Here is a 19,998-nt window from a genome sequence, read left to right on the forward strand (position 1 = left end):
TCCAGAACTGTGGGATAAGAAATTCCTGTTGTTTTAAGCCACCCAGTTTGTGGTAATTTGTTATGGCAACCCTGGGAAAGCAACACAGTGGACATTATCCAGAAAGCCAGGGAAGGATGCCAAGCAGGTGAGGAGAGGATCCACTTGGTGTTCTCCGCCCATCCCATGCCCCCCAGGGAGTCTGGTCAAGACCATGCAAACAGCCACCAGACATCACAGTCGGCGAGGTGGAGACTGAGGAGGACGGGAGGACGGGCTTTTGGTGTGCTAACTGACGTGGGGGGCCCCTCCTGTGTACTTCAGACCCTCTTGACCTCACCTGTCTCTGCTCCCGCCGTGGCGGTGGCCAGGGCCGATGGGCTCCGCCCAGCTTCAGGCAGCAGAGACCTGACAGCGTCTCACCCCAGGATTCTCCACCAACGCTGGGCTCGGCATGCAGCAGGAAGCCTCCTTGTGTCCACAGGTGCACTACTCAGAAACTCGAGGGATTAACACCAACACCGCATGGGTCAACCTTCGGCCAATGGGGTCAGGAGCCAATGGAAAACGACTCTGTGCTCTCTCCACTCTCTCAATGGATGGTTGTGCTGAGATGATTCTCATGGAACAGTTGGAGAAGGCCGGGTAAACAGTGACCCGTGGAGGGATCAGCGCAACCTTCTACCCAGCTTCACCCGCTGTCCCCAACACCTGCCCCCTGGGACCACACTCCCTGATAAAGTCCTCACCAGAAGCCTTTGTCTCAGGTTCTGCTTTCTGGGAATCCAGGCTAAGGCAGGTTATACACAGTTGTAAAGCAGAGACTGTGTTTCATTCATCTCTACATCCTGCTGCAAATGTTCACAGCTAAATCCAGTGAATAACGCCATATTAAATAAAATCCTGATGAAACCATTTTAACAAGCAATCTCAAATACAGTGACTTCAAAAGGAAGAAGCATCTGGGTACAGTCCAGGGCTAGTGAGGTGTCAGGAACCGGGGCCCTTCCATCTCGTTCTCTGCCATCACAATGGCCTGTGGTCAAAGCTTGCTCACATCACATTCCTGCTGGCAGGAAGAAGGGAGAGGGATGGGAGGGCACACCTGTTCCTTATAAGAGCATGTTGTGCTTGCTTCGGCAGCACATATACTAAAGTTGGAACAATACAGAGAAGATTAGCATGGCCCCTGTGCAAGGATAACACGCAAGTTCATGAAGCATTCCACAGTTTTTAGACACAGAGAACAGATTTGTGGCCAAGAGGGTGGGAGAGGGTGAAAGGGGTAAAGGAGGACATGTGTTTGGTGACGGATGGAAACTAGACTTGGTGGTAAACATGATGTAGTCTATACAGAAGTTGAAATATAATGATGTACAGATGAAATTTATATAATGTTATAAACCAATGTTATCTCAATAACAAAATAAAATAAAAAGGAAATGCAGTCTTCCTAAGAAAAACAAAGAGCATGTTACCCATCACTTCTGCTCACATCCTCTCAACCAGATTTTGTCACACGGTTATTCTTACTGCACAGGGCATTGAGAGGGTGGTTTTAGCTGAGTGGTTATGTCCTCAGCTGCTACGGAATGAATGTTTGTGTCCCCTCAAATTCATACGTTGAAGCCCTGAGCTCCAATGTGATAGCATTAGGAGATGGAGCCTTTGGAAGGTAATTAGGTTTAGGTGAGGTCATAAGGGTGGGGTCCCTGTGATGGAATTAGTGCCCTTATAAGGAGATGAAGGGACAAGAGCTCACTCTCTCCACCAAATGAGGGCACAGCAAGAAGGCAGCCATCTGCAAACCAGGAAGAGAGCCCTCACCAGGAACCTGAACAGCCAGCACCTTGGACTTCCTTGATCTTGGACTTCCAGCTTCCAGAACTGTGAGAAATAAATGTCTGTTGTTTAAACCTCCCAGTGTATGGTAATTTGTTAGAGCAGCCCAACTGACTAGGACACCAGCCAATACTGGGAGAGTCCATTATGAAAGTGAATCAGGAAGGACAGATCCTGGGAGACAAGAACATCTCCTGCCAGAAACCAAACTGTTTCCTGAATCTACAACTACAGACACCTAAGCATACAAAACAAACCAAAAAGCTTGATGGGAACACAGTGAACATGAGTGACATTGATTTAGGCCTTCCTGGGTGTTGAGACACAATTGAGTCTTTCACATTCAGAATCAACTGGAAACCTCAGAACAGTCCTAAAAGGCTGGTACTCTATCATCTGCATTTTACAGATGAGAAAGAATGAGGCTTAGAATGCTAAGCCACTTTTCCAGGATGAGGAAGTGCCATAGTTGGAATTTGACCCAAAGCACAGTCTCTAGAGCCAGTACTTTGATCCCCACATCACACTGGCTCCCTAGAGTCACAAAGTTCCTGCCTCCACCTCTTATTTCCTCTGGGTCTTTGTGGGTGGACAAACACTAGGATGGCCCCATGGTCTGATGTTCATCTCCTGTGACTGAACCTCTTGACTGTGGCAGACCCTGTAATTTGCTTCTAGACATAAAGACTATGGAAAAGGTGATGGATGTGGGTGATTAGGTGTGTGTGATAAGATTGTAACATCCGTCTTGCTGGGTGTGAAGAAGCAAGCTGTCATGTTGTAGCCGCCCTTTCAAGGGCATGTGGCAGTGAACTGAGGGCAGCCTGCAGCCTCCAGCCAAAAAGAAAATGGGCCTTCAGTCCAGCAGCCTGTAAGGAACCGCCAACAGCCACGTGAGCTTGGAAGCAGGTGCCCTCCCCAGTCAAGCCTCAGATGAGACCGCAGCCCCAGCCAACACCTTCACTGCAGCTCTGTGAGACCCAGAGCAGCACCTCAATTGCTGACCCACAAAAACTATGAGGTAATAAACATGAGTTAGTTTCAGCTGCCAGTTCAAATGGGTTGGTAGAATTGTTACACAGCAATACAAAACTAATACCGTATTCATTTCCCACTCTGAAAACGGGCAGATACACCCCCTTTCAGATGTGTACTCAGCCTGTAGGAAAGGAAGCCCTTCCCCTCTACCTGGCTGTTTTAGTTTTCTATTGATGCAGTAACAGAATACCACCAAGTCCGTGGCTTAAAGCTACACAAAGTTACAGTTTTGGAGGTCAGTCTCACTGGGCTAAGGTCAAGGTGTTGGCAGGGCTGGTTCCTCCTGGAGTGTCCAGGGGAGAATCTGTTTCCTTGTCTTTTCCAACTTCTAGATACCACCTGCATTCCTTGACTCAGGGCCCCTTCCTTCATGCTAATTTACCACGACATATTACTTTTTTTGTCCATTCATCCATTCTAGAGCACCTACTGTATGCCTCACATGGTTCTGATCACTGCACACAAATTTACAATTTCTGCTGTCTAAGGAGTGAGAGAAGAAACATCTGAACAGTTGCAAAGGGAAAATCAAAAGTTCACATTTCTTCAACACTTACCATATGTTTATTAGTTTTCTATTGCTCCTGTAACATATTCCTACAAAATTAAAACAACACAAAGGTGTGTTCTTACAGTTCTGTAAGTCGGAAGTCCAACAGGGTCTCGCTGGGCTAACATCAAGGTGCCAGCAGGGCTGCACCCCTTTCTGGAGGCTCCAGGGGAGAATCCGTTTCCTTTCTTTTTCCAGCTTCTAGAGACCGCCTGCATTTCTTGGCTCAGGACCCCCTCCTCCATCTTCACAGCCAGCAGCTTTGATTGAAAGCTTCTCGTGCTGCCATCTCTCTGCTTCACGCTCTTCTGCCTCCCTCTTCCACTACGAAGACACTTATGGTTACAACAGGACCACCCAGATAATCCAGGATAATCTCCCCATCTCAAGGACAGCTAATGAGCACCCTTAATTCCATCTGCCACTTTAATTCCCCTTTGCCATGAAACCTAACATATCCATAGGTTCTGGGGATTAGGACATGGACATCTCTGGGTGCCGTGCTTGCCACAATATGCCACCCAGGGCTAGCATTTTAAAAATAGTATCTCATTTAGTCCTGAGAACAATCAAGTAAAGCAAGTACTATTATAATTTCCATTTTACATATGAGAAAATAAGGGCTGAAAAGATTTATGCAATTTTCCCAAAGTCACACAGCTGGTAGCGGTAGTATTTGAAACCAAGAAGTTTGGATTTAAAGCCCACTCTCTTAGCCACTACATTACACTGCCTCAAATGAAAAGCCTACTATGTGCCAGAGGCTGTGTTATATATGTGTTCATATAAAGAAACCCTTAACTCTCAAGCTTGCAATGGAGAGAGAATCCTCATTGAGGGGTAGGGTGGGACCCCCCCAGTCCCAGTGCTCCTCTCTTCATGGACCTCATGCTACGGGTTGCTGCTACTATGATCCACCTCTCTGGTCTGGGAGAGTCTGAGTGGTGGCCAGTGTCCCCCTTAGACGCCCTAGAGGGCCAACAGCTGAGCACTTCCCTGAAGCCAGCCTATGAGAGGGGCCAATCATCCCTGTGACAGTAGGATGGAGGGAATTGTGTTTAGCAGAACTTCTCTCAAAGGTAGTGTGGCTGAAAAGAATCCTATGAGGAGCCACATGGGCTGAGGAATAAGACCCCTCAATGGCAGACTCGAGGATCAACAGCCGGTTGTAAACTCTAATCTAAGTAGGGGAGGGCCCCGTTAACCGCAGAGGTTTTGTTTTACTCTGTGAAGCCTGCAAGTCTGGGCCACAGTGGAATTGTTCTGAGCACAGGAGATGTGGAGGCAGCCCCTAGGGGTCCTCCTTCTCCCTGACTGCCAATCTCTTGCTGTAAACTTGAAGCAAATATTTAGAGAACACCAGTTCCAAGGGCAAACTGTTAGCCTGCCCAGGGCTCCCACACATTTTCACCCTCTTCACAGACATTCTTCCCTTTAATATCCTGTAGCACAGTTGAGATACGACTAAAAGTTTCTACCCAGATATTTTCCCCAGAGGCCAAAGGATTTCAAAACGGGAATAAATATGGAAAGTAACATAAAAATACATTATCTCAGCAGGGTCTGCCATCCTGGCTTCTGATCTGCTTCTGTCTTAGTACCCACTGCCCAGGAGACCACCCTGCCACACACACCTGCCTTTGACGAACGCTCATCTAAAGGGATACAGACTGTCTCCTCCCTTGTCCACCCAAGGCCCACCTTCCAAGGTCCAGCTTCCCAGCTAAGGACCGAATTTACACACACACGCACACACACACACAAGAAAGAGAGAGAACAGAGAATTCACAGTCACACCCCACGATGACTCAAGGAAGTAAGCCTCATTAGCTGTTTTTACAGAACAGGAAACTGAGGCTGGGGAGATGAAGTGGTTCGCCCAACCCACACTGCAGTGAGTAGTGAAGACACAGTGTGATTAAGCCTTATGAGACTGTAGAAACCGCACTGCCTCCCTATCACAGAACAAAACAAAGTAACTGCACACCACTGTTTGGCCTTGCTGTTCCACACGCTCCTCGTGTCACCGTTAAACACTCGAATGTGGAGAATTTCCACGCTGGAGAATAAAAAGTCAAAAGATTTTCCCTAGAAGGCCTCGGAGCGTGATTTCTCACAAATGGCCCCAAGGATGGAAAGAAGTCTCCCAAATTGAGACTGGCAGGAGAGCGGGGCCCATTTTGTCTGATATTTCTTCTCTCCTTTCTTGGCACTGTGAAGGCTCAGCTTGCGCCAATGGAAAATTCCCAAGTGCCAAGCAGTTCTCAGATAATCCGCACGCAAAGGAAAAAAAAAAAAACCTTTCAACTAAGACAGCTCATGAGGGATTAAGGTAGGGCGCCAGCCAAAACATATATTTTTTCAGATTCCTGACATCTTTTTCATGTCAATCAGGAGGTTCGCACCCAGCCCCAGCCCGTCACTGAGAGCAGCCCTGGGTTGCACCAGAACCTGGATTTTGGGCTCCAGGGGGCCCCAGGCCTAGGCTTGGAAATGCCCGGTGGGAAAGAATGTGGGCTGCCTAGGCAGGCAGAGGAGGAAGGGTTGCTGCTGACTCCCGTCCCAACTGTGTCCAGGAGAGGATAGGGGCAAGCTTGGAGATCATCAGGCCAAGAAAATGGCGGTGACCTTGGGCCTGCCGGGGAGCTCAGACCCAGGAAAGACAGAAGGATGGACATGGACAGAGGTAGAGATTCAGAGAGGGTGGGAAAGAATGAGAGAGAGAGAGAGAGAGACTGATTGGCAAAAGGTCCCCGGCTCATAAAGACAAAATCTAGTCTATAATGCTTTATGCATAAGACAGATTTTTCGAATCCCACATCCTGCAATCTCATACTAACAATAACATTAGTATATTCATTTAGCCAATATTTATGAAGCACCTACGTGTCAGGCATTGTGTAGAAATGGAGAATTCAACAGTGAACGGAACAGCCTCGGCCCCTGCCGGCAGGGAGCTTTATCCTGACAGTAGAGAGGAGCACTAAAAATAACAGTGACGTCAGAGTTCAGCAGAGTTGAAGGAGGCGTGAGAGGGCATGGGACGGGGAAATCTGGCATTTATTTGGTACGGGTGTTTTCGTAACTCGTGTTCACCCATGGTCATTTTTTTTTTTTGTGAGGAGATCAACTCTGAGCTAACATCTGCCAATCCTCCTCTTTTTGCTGAGGAAGACTGACCCTGGCTAACATCCATGCCCATCTTCCCCCACTTTATATGGGACGCTGCCACAGCATGGTTTGCCAAGCGGTGTGTCTGTGCGCGCCCGGGATCCGAACCTGCGAACCCTGGGCCACTGCAGCAGAGGGCGCACTTAACCACTTGCGCCACCGGGCCGGCCCCCTCGGCTATGGTCATTTTTAATCTAAATAAATGTGCAGGGTAGCTATGACTGTGTTATAAGGAGTAGTCGTCCCACGTTAGAGAGGAGGAAACTGAGGCTCAGAGACGTTAAGGCTCTGGCCGCCCAGGGTCACACAGGACAGCCCAGAGCCCCGCGTGTCTTACTCCAGGTCTAGCTGCACTCCCTCCGCCCAGCGGGGGCTGCTCTGCTCACAGGCCGATCCAGGTAGATGTGCAGGCAGCTGGGGTTGGCTGCTCCGCATCGCATTGTGGGGAAGCTGCGCCTGGCACCCCCTTACTCAGGGTTCCTCTTGCGGACTCAGCAGATCCGAGAAAGCGCCGTGTGAAATTGGCTGAGAAAATTCTTGCAAGCTGACCTCTGATCACCCCCGTTCCCCTCACCAACCCCAGGCCCAGTGTTATTCCAACCCCCTCGTGTGTCCGGAGAGACTGTTCCATAAACACAGCCCAGCTCTAGCACACCTGCTGTCAAAGACCTCAAACTCAGAATAGGCTCCCCACGTGCCCGTGTGGTGGGGGAGATGCCTTTCAATGGCTCGCCCTTCTTTCCCTCCACTCCCAGAATCCCACTGCCTGAGGCTGGTGACAGGCGGGCTTTCCGGGGAAGATGGCTCATCCGGGATTGCACGTCTGGGAGCAGGTTGCACTTAGCTGCTTACAGTCCCTCCTGCCCACCAAGCTGTGAACTGGAGAGAGCTGAGTTCTAGCCTGGCTTCACCACTTCAAAGCTGTGTGACCTTTGCTAAGTTATTTCACCTCTCTGAGCCTTGTTGTTCTCACCTGTCCAATGGGGATCCGTGCCACTAATTGACTGGTCCTGAGCTCACAGGTGGCATACGTGCCATGTGCTCAGCCTGGTTTCTGGTGCTTCTTAACGTCTTTTCCTTCTTCCTTTCCAGCCTCAATGGCAGGGACCATGTTTGCCCCTCCATCCCCAGCTCCTAACGTGGGGCCAGATACAGAGGAGGCACAAAGAGAATTTCCTTTTTTATTAGCGGGGATTTGTTTTCTTCCATCTCACTCTCTGTCTTGTGGACTATATGGGGCTGGAGAGGTGTGGGATTTCACTACACTGCCTCAGCCCGTGAATGGATCTATTATGATATATTTCCAGGTCTCAGAGATACACACCCAAAGAAAATGGACGCCGGCTGGAGTTTGGAAGTCAAAAGACCCAACTTCTAGCTTGGGTTCAAATTCCAGCTCCACAGTTTGCTAGCCGCATGACTTTAGAAAATCACTTGGCTTTTCTGGGCCTTAGTTTCTCAATAACAGGGTTGGATCCCTAAGGACCCTTCCAACCCTGACCTTCTCTGAGGTCAAGAAGAGGCCGAGAGACTTCCTCCAGGCCCCACCTCATCTCTCTTGGACCGTGGGCACCAATGCTGATTTCAGAGCCGTGGTTCTTCCCTGGGACTATGTTACCTGAATCACACACAGAACCTCGTTTAAAAAGCCCACGCCCGGGCCCATCTCAAGAGAGGTAGCCCTTGGTTGGAGACACATACACCCTACAGTGAAAACTACAGGGCCTGCAAGAGATGAGCTGAGCCCAAAGTGAAAGGAAACATGAGCCCAAGACTGTTGTTCGGGTCTCCAGAGACCACGTTGTATTTCTCAAGGTGCCCAGGTCTTGACACGTGGGAGAAGCCTGAGACGCTCTAAGCAAATACCTCCATATTTTAGAACTTTTTCCACAGGCATATATTAGTTTCCTGTGGCTGCCGTAATAAATTACCCACAAACTTGGTTGCTTTAAACAACAGAAATTTATTCTCTCACAGTTCTGGAGGCCAGAAGTTCTAAATTATGGTGTCAGCAGGCCCACACTCCCTCCAGAGGTTTCAGGGGAGGATCCTTCCTTGTCTCTTCCAGCTCCTGGTGGCTGTGGACATTCCTGGGCTTGTGGCCACATCACTCCAATCTCTGCCTCCATCGTCACATTGTCTCCTCCTCTCCTCTGTGTGTCTCCCATTAGGACACTTGTCATCAGATTTCAGGCCCTCACAGATCATCCAGGGTGGTTTCCTCATCTTGAGATCCTTAACCTAATCATATCTGCAAAGACTATTTTTCCAAATAAGGTCACATTCACAGGTTATAGGGATTAGGACATGGACATATCTTTTGGAGGCTCACCTTTTAACCTGCTACATGGCATATTTGAGTTCAACTACTTTTGTACTTTATATAATGGAATTGTACTAGAATGTATCCCCTTGTGATGTCTCCATTTTTTAAGATGGGGAAACTGAGGCCCTAGGAGAAGACTTGACTTACCCCAAGTCACATGGTTAAAAAGTCTTGAAAGTTAGGGATGACACACATATCCCTCTATAGGTAGTGGTTAAATATATTTTGGTATGGCTCATTATGGAATATTATGCTGCTGTTAAAAATAATGAGGTTGATCTAATTGGTTGATACAGACCAATATCCAAGACCTACAGTTGAATTAGAAAGGAAGCTACAGAATAAAGTTTATGGCCCAGTCGTGTGATGTTCCATCCATTCCTGTGTGTTTATGTGCACACAGGGCTAGGAGGCTGCACAGAGTAGAGGTTAGACACCAGGCTCCAGAGACAGACCTGGTCCTAACCCCTCCTCTCCACTCACCAGCACAGGCTTTGGGCAAATTACATAGCCTTGCAGAGCTCCCCTCTCTTCGTCTATGGTTTGGGGATAAAAATAGTGCTTAGCTCCTGGGTTGTTATGAGACAGTGGCTACAAATTACTTGATCAATTTAAGTGATGGATCAATTTAAATTATTATCTTCGTTATCATCAATAACTTTATTATTATGTAAATGTCTCAAAAAAGGTTTCTATTTCCACGTAAACATTGCAGATTAAATGCACACATTTATTTCCACTTCCTCCAAACAGTCTACTAAAACGACAGTAAAGGAATTACAAAGGCATTAATCCTCGAGGGCAAAGAGAGCAAGACCCAAGATACGTCAATTACATTTTGGAAGATCGTAAGGGATGGACAATTGGTACACGACTTAGCAGAGCAGACTCCAGAGAGATCAAGCCTTAGAGGAGAAAGTCTAAAAGGGAGCCAGTCATGCTCAGAACCAGAGGATAGCAGCCCAGAACTAGAGACCCAGGTGCCCCTAGAGACAGAGCGAGAGATGGGTTGGAGCACAGTAGAACCAGCGGACAGTCCTCCCGCACGTGCAGCAAGGGATATACTCCTCTCCTGTTCTAGTGACCACGGGCGTTTTTTCTCTAGAGGAGTGGACCCGAACAGGCTCTGGCTTCCAGGACACCAGACACATCTGAAGGAGGTGGCATGGGGCTGACAACAGCACAAGGGGAAGTTCTGTACTCACGATGGTGAGACCTCTGGGGGCCTTTCCCTACACGGCTCCCAAAAAGCTAATGGCCAGACTCTGCCCTCAATGCCCTCTCTAGGAAAGAAACCGAAGGGCTCCTCTCTGGGGAAACCCACTAGCTCAAGAGGAAAGACCCACAGAAACTGTCATTTGGGTGCCCAGATAAAAAATACAATGGGTGGATCACTGCCTTATTACCCAACCAGGTAGCCCACCTGTCTGCAAGCCCAGCTCATGCCCACAGAGCTTTTGGTCAACTTTTTTGTGCAAAGATCACCAGTTATTTGGGGAACTCCTCTTAAAATGAGAGAGAAAGGAAAAAGCAAAAAAAGAACTTGGAGGAAAAGAGACAATGCAGCCAGCAGAAGAATATTTTTAAAAAATCTATAATTCAAAGCCTCAGAGAGAAAAAATATAGCATCTGTGAAATGAAAACAGGATGCTATAAAAGGAGACATTCAGAGAACACTGAAGAGCTCTTAAATATTACAAATATGACGGCAGAAATGAAAACATCAAGGAAAAGAATGAAAGATAAAATAGAAGAAATCTCCAAGAATAGCAGCACCATAGAACATAAGAGAGGTGAGATTAAAAAAATATTTTAAATTTTTTGAAAGGATCAATCTAAGCAGCCAAACTTCCAAATTATAGGACACAATAGGAATTTTGAAAAGAGAGAAGATCAAATTAACAATTCAGGGTACTTTCTTACTGAAATCCATGGGTTTCCAGATTGAAAGGATTCACCTGAGGCCCAACACAAAGAATAAAAAAAGAACCATGCCAAGGTATATGATGATGAAATTCCCAAGCAACAGGAAGAAGGAAAGGCTCCCCAAAGCCTGCGAGAGATAAAATAGGAATGAGAATGACATCAGACTATCAATAGCGGGAAGTCAGAAGACCACAGAGAAATGGTTCCAAGGTTGAAGGAGCTACAATTCTACACTCAAGCAAACTGCTGTTCAAATGTGAGAGCAGAAGGAAGACAATCTCAGTCAGGCAAAATTTTGAAAATTTTGCCTCCCATTCAGCCTGCCTCAGGAAGCTACTGAAAGAGATGCTCCACCAAGACAGGAAATAAACCAAGCAAAAGGAAGGCATGGAACCCAGGAAATCAGGGGTCCAACCCAGGAGAGGGGCAAAGGGGACTTTCTAGATTATGGGGAAGACACATTCAAGGCTGACAGCTCTGCAGTGGCCTAGAGGGCCACCAGTGGTAGGAGAGTAATGTTCTCTAGGAGAAATGACTACAAAGGGGGAAAAACGGATCTGAGAGTTTACCTGGTATGTGTGGATTTGCCCAGAATGGTTTCTATTTCTGAAAGAGTAAAGAGATGAATTAATGACAGGCATATGGGAAACTAAATAAAACCTAAAGGCAGTTATCAACTCCAGGAAAAAGAAAAGATTATACAAGACAGGAAGTGTAATTAAAGTCAGCATACTATGTGGCATGACTGTGAGCACTACTTACATGGTCATAATAACAAACACTGAATATTGACTTAACAAAAAATGAAATTATCATTAGAATGGTACTGGGGGAAACCAGTGTAGGAGGAAATCTTCATCTTTGTAGTAGAAAGGTTTAATACAGAAAAATCAGGGGTAGTCATTGTAGAGATGTTATTTAGAAAGAGGTAAGAAAATGCCAGAAGAAACAACTAAAAGCTGAAAATGGTTCCCTCTGGGCAGAAGAATTGAGGTGGGCAGGGGCAGGATCGAGGCTGCTCTTTTTCATTACAAGCCTCTTAGAACCATTTGACCTTTAAAACTATATAAACTTACTTCTTTAATAAAAAATTAACTCTAAAAACAACTTTTAAAAACCAATGATCTCTGGGGGAGAAGAGTGGAAATAAATAGGCTCTATACTCTTATGTATCCCTTGTTTATTTTACAGTGGGAATGTGTTTAAGCATGGCTTATATTAAAACAGAAACTAATATTTTAATGGTTAACCGAAAAGAATCTTGTATTTGAACCCAGGCCCCTGACTCTCTGTGGGGACAGAGCCAGCGTCTAAGGGCAGTGAAGGGGAAAGCTGGACCAGGAGGAAGTGCGGGACTTGGAGCGACAGAGGGATGAGGGGAGGGAATTCCCCGCTGGGAAAAGACATGGAATATTTGGCTCGAAACAAGAAACCCACACAGAGATTTTGGTTTGAAGCTTTGGAAAACATTTGTTTTTGTTCCTCGTAAAAAAGGGATGACGAACGGAATTATTTGAAATGAGATTTTAACAAGAAAAAGACTGATAACATTTCGTTAGCATTCTCTTACCAGCCCATTATTATCAGGTCCAAAGACTGATTTTAAGAGTCTTTGGTTCTTTATAATCTCCAGTGAAAACCGTCAACACCGGGGGAGGGTTGGGGGCTTGTCTGCTTTTATTTTTTTTAACATTCGTTCTTCTTCTTCTAAGTGTTTTACTTGATTTGTGTTTTTGCAATCACTTCCAGAGCGCTCTCAGAGCTGATTTATGTGTTTAAGAAGGCACTGAAAGTGAGTGTGGGTGGACGGGAAGGACGTGTGCGTTAGAGTCACGCAGGACTTAATTTGAATTCCAAATATTGACTCATTTACTGTGTGACCTTGAGCAACTGTCCTACCCACCCCGGGCTCCAGTATTCTCTGAACAACAGGGACGGGATGCCCGTCTCACCGGGCTGTTGACTGAATATTAAATTAAGGAAGAGGAGTGGGGAACCCAGCAGGTGCTCGGCAAACGGAAATCACCCTTCGTTCCACAGACACAGACACGGGAAAGGACTCAAACGCTTGTGACTTCAATGACTCTTATCAGAGGTTCATCCTAGCTGAATTTCCTACATTCACCTGCATTTCGAGCACTTCTGGGAAACCCTCGTCAATGATCATCTCATGGCCGTCACAGACTGGCGGGGCCTGGTGAAAGCTTCCGTGAGAGCCTTGGAGTGTCGTGGCTGTTTAGTGGCTTGGAGGGTCCCACTCGCTATTATGTCTTAAGGCTCCAGCTCATCCAGGTTGTGAAGAAAAAAAAAAGGCAGCAGTTGTCACACAGGAGGCAGATCCCGGAGAAGCAGTGCCGTGTGCAGACGAGATGGGAATACAGCTCGGGTCCAGGGCTAGCCCATTCCTCGCTGTGCAACCTTGGGCAGACCCCTCAACTTCTCTGGGCTTGGTTTCTTATTTGGCGGAAGGGACTCATCGCCCCTGCTTTGTCAGCCTCGCTAGTTTGGGGCGAGGCTCTACGAGGTGAGAGTGCAGGGTCCATGTGTCTTTTCTCCCCGGATTTCCCCTCCCCTCTTTCTCTCCTACCAGGGCTGATGCTGGCTGGGGGTGGGAGGGCAGGAAACAGCCGAAGCCTAGGCTTTCCGCCTTCTGAGTCCTGGGAGCATGATAACAGTGGGGGCTTATCGAGGCCTTCCTGAGTCCCTGTCACTCTTACAAGCACATCACTTGCATCAGCTCATTTAATCCTCGCAACGGTCCCGTGAGGCAGGAATTATTATAACACCCATTATGCAGATGGAAAGACTGATGACTAGAGAGGCTAACAAATGTGCCCAAGGCCAGTTAGTGAGGGGCCAGCATTCGAACCCAAGCTTCCCGGCTCCAGAGAATGGCACTCCCCTTCCATACCCTGCTCAGGAAGCGCTGTCACCCCAGCCCATCCCTCCCTTCAATCTCAAAGTGTCCTGCAGCCGCTCTGGATGGGTCAGTGGCAGATGTGAGTGGAAGCAGGCAGACCTACAAGGAAACGACGGCCAACTTCTCCTCCTTTCCTCCTTTCCCGTCTTCCCCTAAATCCGAGTTCCAGGAACCCCCGGGGCCAGCTGTCAGGTCGGTGGCTGCCAACTTCTCAGCGTCCATCTTCCTGCCTCCTAGGCATCCAGGCCCCTGGGGCCTCCTCAGAGAAATAGGCAGCAGTGAGGACCAAGAGCTGCGCTCGGCGTTCAAAGGTCCCCAGGTGCCATCCAGCTGCCCCACCAAGACCTGCGGGGCCCAGAGCCGCCTACAGAACCTTCGGAACCTCGGGCTCCTCCTGTGCATGACACAATAATTCTTCATTTAAATAATAACATCGAAGCCCCACTGTGCACTGAGCACTGTTCTAGGTGCTGGGGATTCCACAGGGAACTACACAGTCACTGCCCTCATGGTGCTAAGAGTCAAGCGAGGGAGAGAGAGAGGAAAAATAAACCTACACATCCTCTGCAGTCAGGTAGTGATTAACACGAAGAAAACCAAAGCAAGGTAGCAGTGAGCACCAAGCAATGACAGTGCAATTTTAGACAAGAGGAATAGGAAAGGCTTCTCTGAGACACTACAGCAGAAACCTGAGGGTGGGGGGCATACAAATACCCGGGGGAAAATCATTACAGGCAAGGGCAACAGCAAGTGCAAAGGCCCTGGGGCAGGAATGTGTGTGCCATGCTGGAGAGACAGCAGAAGGCCACAGGAGTTACCATGGCATGAGCCACTGGGAAAGTCATAAGAGCAGGGGAGCCAGACTGTGTAGGGCCTTGTGAGCCAGGGTAAGGACTCTGCATTTTACTGTGAGTGAGATGGGAAGCCATTGAAGGGCTGAGAGCTGGGGAGCGAAATGATCTGATTTAAGTTTTTGAAAGATCCTTCCCACAGCTGCTATGGAAGACAGGACTGAGCAGCCAGCAAGCTAAAGGGTCTTAGAAAGCATTCATCAGGACTCACTGAGGAAGGGGAACATTTCGCAAAAGATTTGTGTGGGGGTGGGGGTGTGGTGGGGGTGAGGGGTAGGGGTTGGAGTGAGGGGGCAAGAGTATGGAGCCAGGTTCAGTTCAGAGGGACATGGGTTCAAGCCCTGGTTCCTACATTTAATAGTCATATGGCCTCAGAGAAGTTCCTTAACCTCTCTGAGCCTCTCTTTCCCCATCTATAAAATGGGTCATCAAGAAGACTCAGTGAAATAGCACAAGCAAAGTGCGCAGCACAGTGTCGGACACACAGCACGTTGTCCCAGACAACAATTGCCAGACAGGTCATTTTGCATCTATGACCTCAAGGAGCCCAAAAGGGGCTTATTCATCCCATTGCAGGGGCAGGGAAATGAACACTCAGAGAGGAAAGCCAGCTGTCCAAGGCCACGTGGTTACTGAGTGGCAGAACCGGGATCCGAACCCAGGCCTCTGATTCCACTGCTTACCCGCCCTGTGAGCTCATCGGGGAAATTATCCCTGCTGAGGCTCACGTGACGAGTTTCATTATATGTGAAATGGAGTTAACGGCGGTACCCACCTGGAACGAGAAGATGCTTGTGGGGGCTCAGCCTGGTGAGCGGCAGGTGGGGAAGACTTAATTAGGTCATCCACGATTGCTTTCACTGACCTCAGTCCAGGTACACCCACAGGACAGAAATGGACTCAGGAGAACGTAACGAGACTCAGCCCAGAAAGAAGAAGGCTTCACTTGGCACAGTAGAGAGAGCCTGATGTGCAAACTGGACCTGAGTTCGAATATCTGCTCTGAAGCTCAGCTCCATCTGTGCGACAGCCTTCTCTGAGCTTCAATTTCCTCCTCTCAAAGCTTGACTTTCCTTCTAGCAAAAGAGGGACAATACTGCCTCCACATGCAGCACTGACCTGGTGTTAAAGGTGATTATTAAATGGCAAATGTATATTACTTATTAAAATGATTCTGTCTCCCCCTAGACTCTAGTCTCCATAAGGGCAGAGATTCTGTCTTTTTCCCTCCTCACCACCACATCCCCAGCACTGGCCCAGTTCCTGGTACATCATTGGTGCTCAGTAAATTCTTGTAAAATGAGTTGAGTGCCTGGTGCATTGTGGGTATGATAGCTGCTAAGTGAGTGGATGGACAGATAGATGGACAGATTAAATGTTTCGGGAGGGAGTGAGCACCCCATTCCTGGAAACACACGAGGAAGCAGAAAAGCAGAGGTCGGCTTCATCCATCCATCCGTTCATTCAACAATCACTGCATGATGACGCAACATGATGTGTACCGGGGTCACAGCCCCGAACATTCCAGCAGGGCAACCAGACAGGAAACAAACGCATAACGTCTGGGGGAGGAGTGTAGAAGGAAAAGAACGTAAGGCAGAGAGCGACAGAGGGACTCAGCAGTGATCTCGGAGGAGGCAAGAGAAAGAGATGCTCAAATGGTTCTCTAGAAGCACCTGGGAAGAAGGCCCAGGTTAGGGGATTCCAGAATCCCTGCCAGCTAGAAGGTGCCTTGTACCCTCAGAGGGAACTGATGAGGAGTCCCTCCTCTGGGGATTTGTGAAGCAACAGGCTTTGGAATCAACTTGGACCAAACGACCTGAGTGCCTGACCACACTCTGCTCTAGCTCCCTGTGTGACACGGGGACTGTCGCCCACTCTCTTTGGGCCTTAGTTTCCTCCTCTGGCCCATCAGGACGTGCACCCATAGCTGGTGTCTATGTGCCTGGCTAGCTCTCTGATTCCGAGCCCGGAACTTCTGGAGGCCCTGCTGCAGACACGTCACCCAGAACAGGGCAGCAGTTCCGACTGGCACGCTGCCAAAAGTACCTCCTCATAAGGGTGGACTCTGCAGGGAAGGGGCATCCTATTTTACGAAGACTTGTTTGTTAGCTGAGAGGTTGCCCACATCTCTGGAGGCTCAGCTGTGCTGACCAGGTCAGCAGTACCGAGTCTCCAGGAAGAAATACCCGCAAGCCATCCAGCACACGGGGGCAGGACCAGCCTCAGAATTTCTGGGGTCCAGTGCCAAATGAAAATGCACAGCCCCCTGCTGTGCTGTTAACAAAGTGTTGTTAACAAAACTCCTTTGCTGTGCTCCCCCTCTCCACCTGACCTGTCGTAGGGCTTTCTATTTGCGATTTAATGTCGTGCTCCCTGTGCACTCACAGGATACTGGCAGGCGAGGGCAGACGCTCACAGGCACCCGGGGGGCCCCAGACTGTGACGTGGCATGCAAGTACATGGCCCACCAGCTCCCAGGCTCCCTCTCCTGCCAGCCACCAGGTCTAACCAGCAGTGGGGAAGTCGAGGTACCTCCTCTTCCCTCAGGCCCACTGTCCCGACCAGTGGCAGATGGATGACCCCCAAGGGTACTGCAATCTCTGTGCTAGGATGTGCTAGGCACCTGGATCCAGCTGGGCAAGAGGCTCACCCCCACCAAGTCGCCCAATGAACATGCCCTGCCTCGAGACGCCATGAAGCGTGTGTGCCCAGCCCTGACTCCCCACACTGGGCACCAGCAGCAATCACTGGGCAGGGCAGAGGGGGGAGGCTGGGAGGGGCCTGGGCCTCCAGGGAGCAGGGAAGCAGGCAGCTAAGAACCATTCCAGGGAGGCAGCGGGAGGCAAGTCTGAGTCCCCAGTGCGTCAGACGTCACTTACAAAACATAAATTCAGACAAAATTACTAAGAACTTCAAGACAGTGACAGCAGCATTAAACCCCAAGAGTGGGGCCCTTCTGAGAGCAACTCCCCTGGTCACAGGCCCATGTAGCCAGCCCAGCTTGGGGAGAATGTGGGAATCAGAACAGGCCCTGCCGCTCAGCAGGCAGGGGTGGGCTTCATTCAGTAATGTATTTCAGAGCCCCGACTCAGTCCTGGCCCAGGTGAGCCTGGCCTGGATGCTGTGCTAGGCCCATCTGGCTGCAGATGGAAACAAGGACCAAGCTACTTTAGAACCCCACGAGGAGGAGCAGATTTTACACAGGAAAATGGAGACCCCCAAGATCAACGAGTACCTCCAAACTATAGACCTTCCTGAACCAGCACTCTCTGACCTGTTCCAGGGGCCTCTCTCTCAACAAGACAGTGACGTCCCTCCATCTGCTCCATGCTCTGCTACTTCCAGCCAGGGCTGGGACCTTTCTGTGGCCCTGTCCCTCCTTAAATGGATGAGCCAGTGGGACAGAGGCATAGATCTGAGCTCTCTCCTGAAGCCAGCCCATCTAGGGTCAGCTGGGGTGTCACAGGTGGCCGGGGCCGGCCTTCTCACCCCAGATTTACCCCCTCACCCACTGAGTGACCATGGCAGGCCACTGGGCCTCAGCTCCCTCATCTGCAAAATGGGCACAGTGAGAACCTGCCCCAGTTACCTGCCAGATGATGAAGATGAGAGGAGACTAGATGTGCGAATTCAGTTTAAAAGCAGAGATGTCCTTTATCAAGACAAATCATGCCAGTGCCTTTCCTGGCATGAAGGATGGTCACAGCCTCGAAATCCTACGCATGTCACTGATTGGGAGACTTCACACTTGCTGGTCCCTTGGCTTGGATGTCCTTTATTCCATACAAATGTCCCCTACGTCCCCTCCTCAGCGAGGCCCCCCGTAGTCACACTGCTCTGTTGTGTGTAGCACCTGGCTTGGGAGCTTGTTTTAGTGTCAGCAACTTCTGCTCTCATCCTGAGCAGCTCAGGAACAGGCAGCGATTGTCACAGCATTGTCCCTAGCACCTCCCACGGCCCCTCGGGCACAATAAACATCTGTGAAATGAATGAGTGTTCCAGGAACCCTTGGCCACGGTACATCTTTTAACAGAAGAAATTATAGTAATCCTATTGAAAATAAAAGAGAGAAGAGGAAGGGAAAAGAAATTGAGGGAGGCGTGAAAGACCAGGAGGAAGGCCCTTTCAGGGGCCCTCACATCCTGACCCCGCTGCCCCCAGCTCTACTGTCAGGGGACATCTGGGGTCAGACCCAAGGCTCGCCTGCCAGAAATCGAGGCCATGCCGCAGGCGCAGGTCCCTACACCGTGGAGCGTGGGGTGCACCTGCCGCAGGCCCTCACCCAGAAGCTGTTTACTAGGCCCAGCGGTCGGCTGAGCCGGCCGCGCGATCCGCCGCCCCCACCCTGACCCCAGCAGCTGGATTTACAATGGGAGGAGCCTCAGGTCCTCCTGAGGCCCGACTTCTCACGGGCATTTTAGGAGAAGAAAAGAGCCCAAAGGTTCTCCTGGCGCCTCCTTGCGTCCCTGCCCTACTCACCGCGCCGGGGAAGTTTCCAGCTCAGCCCCCAACTTTCGCATCTCTCCTTGGAGACCCCCGACAGCGGTGGGCGGGGAAAACTGGGGATCCGGGTCAGGAATCCAGGCTCCTGAGGGTTCGACATCTCTAGACAACAGCTGGCCCACCCTTGAAAGGGAATAAAGACAGTATTTTCCTTTAAAGGCCATGCTGTGGATTAAGTGAGATAACGCGTGTTAGGCGTCTGGCACACAGTCTGGCTCAGAGTAAGGAAGGGCGCATTGAAAGGGTGGGGGTGGGGGGTCCCCACCCGGGACCATACAGGGAGCTGGCATAAAAAATTAAAAACCTGTCAAAACATAGCCTGCTCTCAGATAACTCACGGGAGGAGAGGAGACTGGCAGCTGTACTGGGTGCAGGAACGGAAGCAGGAGCCAAGTCGGGCAGGTGGGGAAGACTCAGGCTCCGCCTCTGTTAGATGAGCACAGTAGTGAAACCAAGGGAGCAGGACTGAGACAGTTACTCAGGAAATTGAGGGGAGAGGGCCTTCACCCTCTGGATGTGTCATCCCTTCCCTCCGATGCCCACCCTACACCTGCACAACCGGGAGAGCGAGAGTCTCATTAAATCTTGCTCCCTGGGCGCCTCGCTTGATCTCCCGGGTTGGAATGGGGGCTGGCTGCGTGAGCTCGGGCGAGTGCCTTCTCTTCTTTGGGCAGCAGTGTGCTCACGTGTGCAATGGGATAATGGTAACAGTCCTACCTCGGTCGCTCGGCGCTTGTGAGGATTAAATGGGACCGGGCTCGTCAGGTGTTTGGCGCAGGGTCTGGCATTCGTATCTGCTCATTACCCGGCAATCCCCTTCCTTCCCTGGCGTCGAGGCCTCAGTTTCTAAACTGCGAGGACCCCGGGCAGGCCCTGGAGGACGACTGAG

At 49.6% G+C, this 19,998-nt stretch overlaps 1 long non-coding RNA gene and 1 other non-coding gene across 3 annotated transcripts; one reads left to right on the top strand and one right to left on the bottom strand.

The window, feature by feature from the left end:
* The first annotated feature begins 1,106 nt into the window (after positions 1-1,106).
* Positions 1,107-1,213, top strand: LOC147916383 (U6 spliceosomal RNA). The gene has a single exon (XR_015553062.1). It is a non-coding gene; the product is annotated as a U6 spliceosomal RNA (small nuclear RNA).
* A 2,233-nt stretch (positions 1,214-3,446) lies between these two features.
* On the bottom strand, positions 3,447-19,998 carry LOC147916384 (uncharacterized). Of its 2 annotated transcripts, none has more exons than XR_015552974.1 (3): positions 19,827-19,998; positions 19,086-19,232; positions 3,447-3,733 (listed from the first exon to the last, which is right to left on the bottom strand). It is a non-coding gene; the product is annotated as an uncharacterized LOC147916384 (long non-coding RNA). The 2 variants fall into 2 exon arrangements; XR_015552975.1 differs by lacking the exon at positions 3,447-3,733 and adding an exon at positions 18,228-18,656.

Source organism: Ceratotherium simum, chromosome 8 (assembly GCF_057802395.1).
Source record: "Ceratotherium simum simum isolate JZ-2026a chromosome 8, ASM5780239v1, whole genome shotgun sequence".
Lineage (NCBI taxonomy): Eukaryota > Metazoa > Chordata > Mammalia > Perissodactyla > Rhinocerotidae > Ceratotherium > Ceratotherium simum.